The 6,202-nt window shown below is 56.2% G+C and overlaps 1 protein-coding gene across 14 annotated transcripts in view; it reads right to left on the bottom strand.

Annotated features, from left to right (window-relative positions):
- The window catches only part of Znf516 (zinc finger protein 516), a 96,153-nt gene extending 90,529 nt beyond the window's left edge, over positions 1-5,624 (bottom strand). For 4 of the 14 annotated variants that reach the window (XM_052155155.1, XM_052155154.1, XM_052201518.1 and 1 more), the window contains exon 1: positions 574-668. The gene's annotated coding sequence lies outside the window, so the exon portion shown is untranslated. Of the gene's footprint in view, positions 1-573; positions 669-994; positions 1,097-1,579; positions 2,007-2,980; positions 3,305-3,850; positions 3,962-4,295; positions 4,679-4,849; positions 5,123-5,512 lie in introns of those variants that run through there. The other 10 variants (XM_052201506.1, XM_052201507.1, XM_052201511.1 and 7 more) reach the window with 9 other exon arrangements.
- Positions 5,625-6,202: the final 578 nt, after the last annotated feature.

Consider the following 6,202-nt stretch of genomic DNA (forward strand, 5'->3'; position numbering starts at 1 on the left):
AAGACGCCGTCTAAAGTTCCTTCCGAGACTTGCTGGTTAAGTGGGCACCGTGAGTGAACCAGAGGTCCAAGCACTCAGTCCTTTGTTACTCAATGGACACCCTGGAAGGCCCGCCCCAGCCCAAGGGCACATCTGGGCTTCTAGAAATAACCCAACGTCCATTCGGGCCTCCTCTCCACCCAGGCATCGATTAGATCTCACGCGTAGACCACAAGCCCCCCTCCCCCCGGAGCCGCCAGCACTCCTACCCACCGGCCACTCCCGCCCCGGAGAAGCAGGGCCCAACTCAGGTGTGGAGACTTACATAACCGCCCCCCAGAGTGGGTACGTCTCCCCTCCCAACCCACCTCCAACAGAACAAAGTGAAGTTTAAAATAGAAACCAATTACCTGGCCTGCCCGCGGAGCTGGGCCGCGAAGCCCCGCCGCGCCTCCGTAAAGCCCCCGCCCGGCCGGGCCACCCCTCCCCGCCCACGCAGCCCACGCCTCTGCCCCACGAGTTCGCCGCCCCTCCCCCACTTTACCCGTGCCCACGCCCCTCCCCCACGGCCCGCGCCCCACGGCCCGCACGAACCCCAAAGCCTTTGTTACGGTGCGAAGTTGGGCTGCGGGTCCCCGTCTCTTTCACTTCTTGGGTTACAGTGAAGGCGTGTGACGTCCGTTCCACATGACGGGGGCGGGGGGCGGGCGCCAGAGAAGAGGGGGCGGCCGACCGGGGCCTCCCCTTCAGCGCCCCGCCCACGGCCCGCCCCCCGCAGCCCGAAGCCCGCAGCCCAGCAACAAGCGGCCGCCGCCCCCGCCCCGGGGACAGGCAGGTGGGTGTCCCGCCCCCAGCAGCACGCCACGCCTCTAGGGCGGGCAGGTGGTGCCCTGCCCCCGCGCAACCTCCCCTCACCACCCCCCAACCCTCACCAGCCACCCAGACCCACGCCCCCCCAGCGGCGCCGGGCCGCCGGGACACACAGAAATAGGAATGATTTAATGCAACGACATACCCATTCCTCAAGCCGCGGGCTTGCAGAGATTGGAGAGAGGGCCGAAAGGGGTGGCGATCCGGTTGGGTGGAAACGGCCCGCGTAGGAGGAGATACCCGGACTGACAACACCTAGTAACCGAGTAGGAAATCTCGGGGCGGGGGCACCCTCGGGGAGACCTCGGTGCATGCAGACACTGCAGACCTGGTGTGGACACTGTAGCTTCCAAGGTCTGTGGCCCCCACAGGGGTCTCTAGAAAAGGAGGTGCACGCCTGTATTTAACCCAACACTGCATCTTCACCACCACCACCCCTGGTGAATCACAAGGCAGACCACCGAGCTCCCCAAAGGCCCGGCATTTAAGCACAAACTAGGTAGTCCAGGTCAAGTCCCGAAGTGAGAGCTGCACTAATCACCCATCTCTACAGAGTCCCTAAGTGGAGCGGATTCAGACAGTAGCAGCGTGGTGTGGCCCGTGACACTCTGCCAGTGAATGTACCCATTGTGCGGAGCGGTCGCGGCCAGGGCGCAGCACTAGTAAGACCAGTGAACAGTGAACATCACAACTTTCATTAACCATGAACATTTCGGGTTCTAGAATTTACCATGGACTAAGTATCACTCCCCTTGAGAGAATGAAATTGGAAGTTGGAAGATGAACGGTGCCCTTCACTTTTATATGGAGTTAATATCCTTTTCAACCATTCCCGACCTCTGTACGTTTGGTATCCGCAAGTGGCTACGACACGACCCCACCGAAACCTGGAACCAGGCGGATAAAACTGCTCCTGGGTTCCCAGTGGCTGAGAAGTGCTATCAACCATTTCTCTTTCTTTTCCATGTGGCAGGTTTCGACTTGAATCCGAAAGTGTCTCTACTGCCCAGTCTTCCCAGGAAGGCGTTGTGAGGGGGCAGGGTCTCCACTTGGACTGCTGCGTGCGCATCTAGCTGGACAGACTTGGATAAAAGCGTGTCCACGTCTACAGCACACATCTGTGCAAATGCGGGAGCCTGCGGATGCGCGCGTCTGGTCCGACTCTGGGCCGATACACGGGCGCGTGGTCGCGCGTGCGCGCGCTCACACACACACCCCAAATTACCTCCGGGATAGAGAAAGCTGCTGCGGATTGGCCGACAGAGCCGTCACTCAAACTCAGGGGGCAGGGAGACTTTGCAAGGCAGTTTCTTTTCTCTTTCCCCTCCGTGTCGTTCCATTTAATGGTAAAACAACAACAGAGCTTTGAAAAGTTAGCCATCTATGCAGAGTCTGTCTCCCTAACGAGGCGGGAGTCAGAGAATACCATTTAAATATATCCCGTACTACTACAATGGACAAAAAGGGAATTGGACAGCCAGAACAGGGAGCCTAGAGTAAAGGGGGGGGGGGGGTCAGTCATCGGGGTGGGCAGATTTGGAGTAGAGTTGTTCTCAACACCCCAAAAAGGACTTTGACCTTTGAGTGATTTAATAATTAAAAATTGTTTTCACGAGTCAGATTATAACAAATGTTCGGCCCTAATTTTTAGAGTCGTTATTTTATTATTTAAGCTTGCTGAAGCAAGCATGTTTCCTTAAGAAAGAACTGACCTATTTTTGGCTGGAGATAAACGATCATGTTAACAGATGTTAATCTTGTAATCTGTTTTTCCTGTAAAGCACTTCACATACCCGGGCTTCAAGACCTTAAAAATAACATCTTTTCCAAAAAGACCTGACGTCACAATCCACTCTGGGGGGGAATAATCACACTCCCCTCCAGTTCTTTTTCTCCTGCAATGATTTCAAAGACATTAAATCTTTTTCACTTTATAAGTGCCGATTTGTTCTGCCTCAACTCCCACAGGCTTTTATTTGCATTTCAAATTCCACAGGTTACACCAGTCGCCTTTTCAAAAAAATGTAAACCAACAATGAAGCAGTAAATGGCTTTTTGTGCATCTGGATTAAATAAGACACCGAATGAATATATTTAAAAAGAGGGGCCGAACAAATTGATCTGTGCTCACCCAGAGACCAAGTGACTCTTCATCAGCAAGCCAGGCAATGAGTTAGCTACACACAGCTCCGAAGCTGGGGGCTGGGGACTGGGCTGGTCGGCTGTGGAGAGCTTGTTAACGCTGGTGATGGATGCTGCTGACTTATAGACCCACATTTTTCGGGTAAAAGGCTGGTTCTCTGGAGTCCTAATTGCAGGGATCCACCGGTTTCCCGACTCACAAAGCCTGATACTCATCGCACGCCGACCTTCCTCCATGAACCGATGGCTTAAAGACCCCACTGGCCTAGCTTTTGACAAACTTATTCAGACAAACTTTCTTCAAAACTTCACGAGGCGGTTTAATCTAAATACTGATCTTAACTATTCGGTACTTTCTCCCTGGAAATGGCAGAGGAGGCGCCTTTCCAACCTCTACCCCACCCCCGCAGCATACACCCCACTGTGTTCATCTCTTCCACACATCCGGGTGTATTTCGTGTGTATGTGTGTACAAATATACACACATAAGGTTATCAATAAGTCCCCCACCCCCACTCTGCCATAGCCCAGCAAGGCAAATCGCAATTCCGTGGAGTCCCCGCCGCGCTGATCTCCTTCCTAGCCCACTCCGAGTCACTTCCAGAACCTCGCCCCCGCCCCCACCCCTATACGAACTTCCCTTTCTAGAGATCCCACTTCTTCAGTGCTGGGGGTCACTCAAATCTCCCCGCTGACGGGCAAGAGTCCGGGGAGGGGACAGTAAGAACACCCTCCACTAAACACAAATACGCAAACACGTCCCCTAGGCAGCGGCGCTCTGTGCCCACAGGCATCGATCCCCTCTGCCAAACCCTTAATAATTGAAACGGCTCCTTCGGCCCCGCCGCCCATCACCCACCTTCATTAGCCAGAGCGTTTTACTTTAAAGTAAGGCAATTTGCTCTTTGTCTCCTAATGGATGAGAGCGCATCCGAGCTCCCCTCCTCCCGCGTCGCCTTTGACGAAGTGTACAAAGCCAGAGCCTCTTCCGCGCTCCCACCCCGGCCCCCACCCCGCCCCTCCACTGCGGTAAAAGCCACCTCCCGGGCGTTTGCCCTGCCGCCCGAAGTTTCAGCTTCCCCTCTCCTGGAATTGCAGAGCGGAGTAACTACCAACACAGAAAGCCAAGTAGCCCTCCTGGCGCCAGAGATCTTCTACAGGGCGCGCCCCCTGCCCAGCGCGCCCCCACCCCACGGGGCACAGCAGGGTCTTGCGCACGTAGTGGGTCCCGACCTTCTCGGCTTTGGCTGTCCGTCCTCCCCCCACCTCTGAGCCAGGAAGCACCCCCGCCCCACGGCCCCTACCTTGGCGGGGAGGCGGCGGGCCCAGGAGGAGGACGCGCACGCCCCGCGCATCTGAAGGTGAAGCAGAGCGCCCGCGGCGCGGAGCCGAGCGCTGCTCTAGACCGACCGCGCCAGCTGCGCCCTGGCGCGGGGGACGCGCGAGGACGCGCGGGACCCGCCACGCGCCCGGCCCCCCTCCGCGCGCCGCGCGCGCGCCCGGGACGCACCGGCCCCGTGGGGGCCCAGGCGCCAGCAAGGCTCGGAGGGACTGCACCGTGCAGAGAAGGGGACCCGGCGACCAGGGCCTGAGCAGGCCCGAGACTTCCCCCAGCCCGGGAATGGTCTGCCCTGTAGGAAACGCACACGCTCCACTATTGTCTCATCAGCACAAAGTTCTGCCACACTGCGGAGAAAGTCTGGAGGCTCGCGATGACTCAGACCTAGATAATTCCTCCCCTAATAGCACTGAATCACGACGTTGGAGGCTAGTGGTCGCCCCTCTGCTTAAGGTCTCAGGTTGCCGCAGCTCCAATTCCTGGAGGCTGTTTACGCGCGCACACCACACACATACACACCCTTACGTGCAGACATGCTTGGGATGCTTGTCCTGCCGGCTCAAGCACCTGGACGCTGATCCTCGAGCCCACACCAAACGGTGTCCACCCTGCCCGCGGCCTCAGAAGCGCGCGTGTTCCCTGAACTTCACGGGAGCGAGTCTGAGAGTCCGCATGCTTCGGGAAGAACAGGACAGCTCTGGGGCAGAGTGGAGCTTGGACTGTTCAATCATCACCGTGGCTGTTTACTTGTGTCTTCAAAGTTCGACTCATTTTGCTTTGGTTCTGAAAACTTCATTTGTGCCCCACCCTACCCCCACCCTACCCTATAACTACCCTCCGTGGGTCGTAGTTAGTGACAATATATTGAGTCTATGAATCAAAACCTTGATTTGACTCCCCAAAGCTTTCTTGGTACTTGGCAGGGAGGGGCTGAGGAGGGGGAGGGGAGCTGAAGCAGAAGGAGGAGAGAGGAGGAGGGGCCGGGAAGCGCGCCCCGCGATCCGCGGTGACGTAGGCCAGGGGAGCTGTGGCCTGCGGAGGGGCACTATCTTCTCCCACCAGGCTCTTGGCCATATTGTTCGGCTGCTGAGCGTGATAACTCCGCAGTGGAGATGCATTCGGGCCAAGACGCCTGAGTTAGCTCTCCCAACAATCAGCGCCAAGATCCGGGCGGGCGGTTACCTTTCGCGGTGGCTTTTCCTCGTGCTTACCCTCGCTGCTCCTGCAGCTTGGGGGCCCTCCCTGGCCACTGGTTTTGCAATAGAAACTCCTGTGCCGACGAGCTGCAAAGGGCGGCGCTTGTACCCTGGCAGAGCTGGCAGTCGGGCGGGGGCCTGGCTAAGAGTGAGATGTTTCCGTGTGCATGCGTGTGTTTCCGCCGAGGAGGGGGCGCTGAGGGAGGAGGCCCGCGAGGAACGGCCCGCGAATCATAAAATGTAAGCTCCGTGTGATTAATGGTCGGCACTAATTTGGAAAGCAGGCATGTTAAAGGTCACGGCCAATTGTTGCTAGTTTCAGCCTGAATGCTTAAGTGGGATGTGTTCCTGAACAATCACATTTAAGTCTGATTCACAAAAAAAACTATTCAAGTGCCCACAATTCATTACAATCCCCCAATGAAATTCACAAGAAAAGCATCACCCAATCCAGCTAATGACATTATAAGTAGCATGTGTAGATGTTGCATGTGTATACACAATCTCCAACAGATTCAGAAATTCGTAGCACAGTTTTTAATTGAAGCTTTTGGGGGGTTAGTATTTTTAATCGATACTCAGCCATTGGAAAATTCGCGGCATGCAGGAGGCTTCTATGTGCCTAGTTCGAGTTTCTGACTACAGGTTTGCATTAATAATTTCCCTGTGTTGGAAA

The sequence above is a fragment of the Apodemus sylvaticus genome, chromosome 13 (assembly GCF_947179515.1).
Source record: "Apodemus sylvaticus chromosome 13, mApoSyl1.1, whole genome shotgun sequence".
NCBI lineage: Eukaryota > Metazoa > Chordata > Mammalia > Rodentia > Muridae > Apodemus > Apodemus sylvaticus.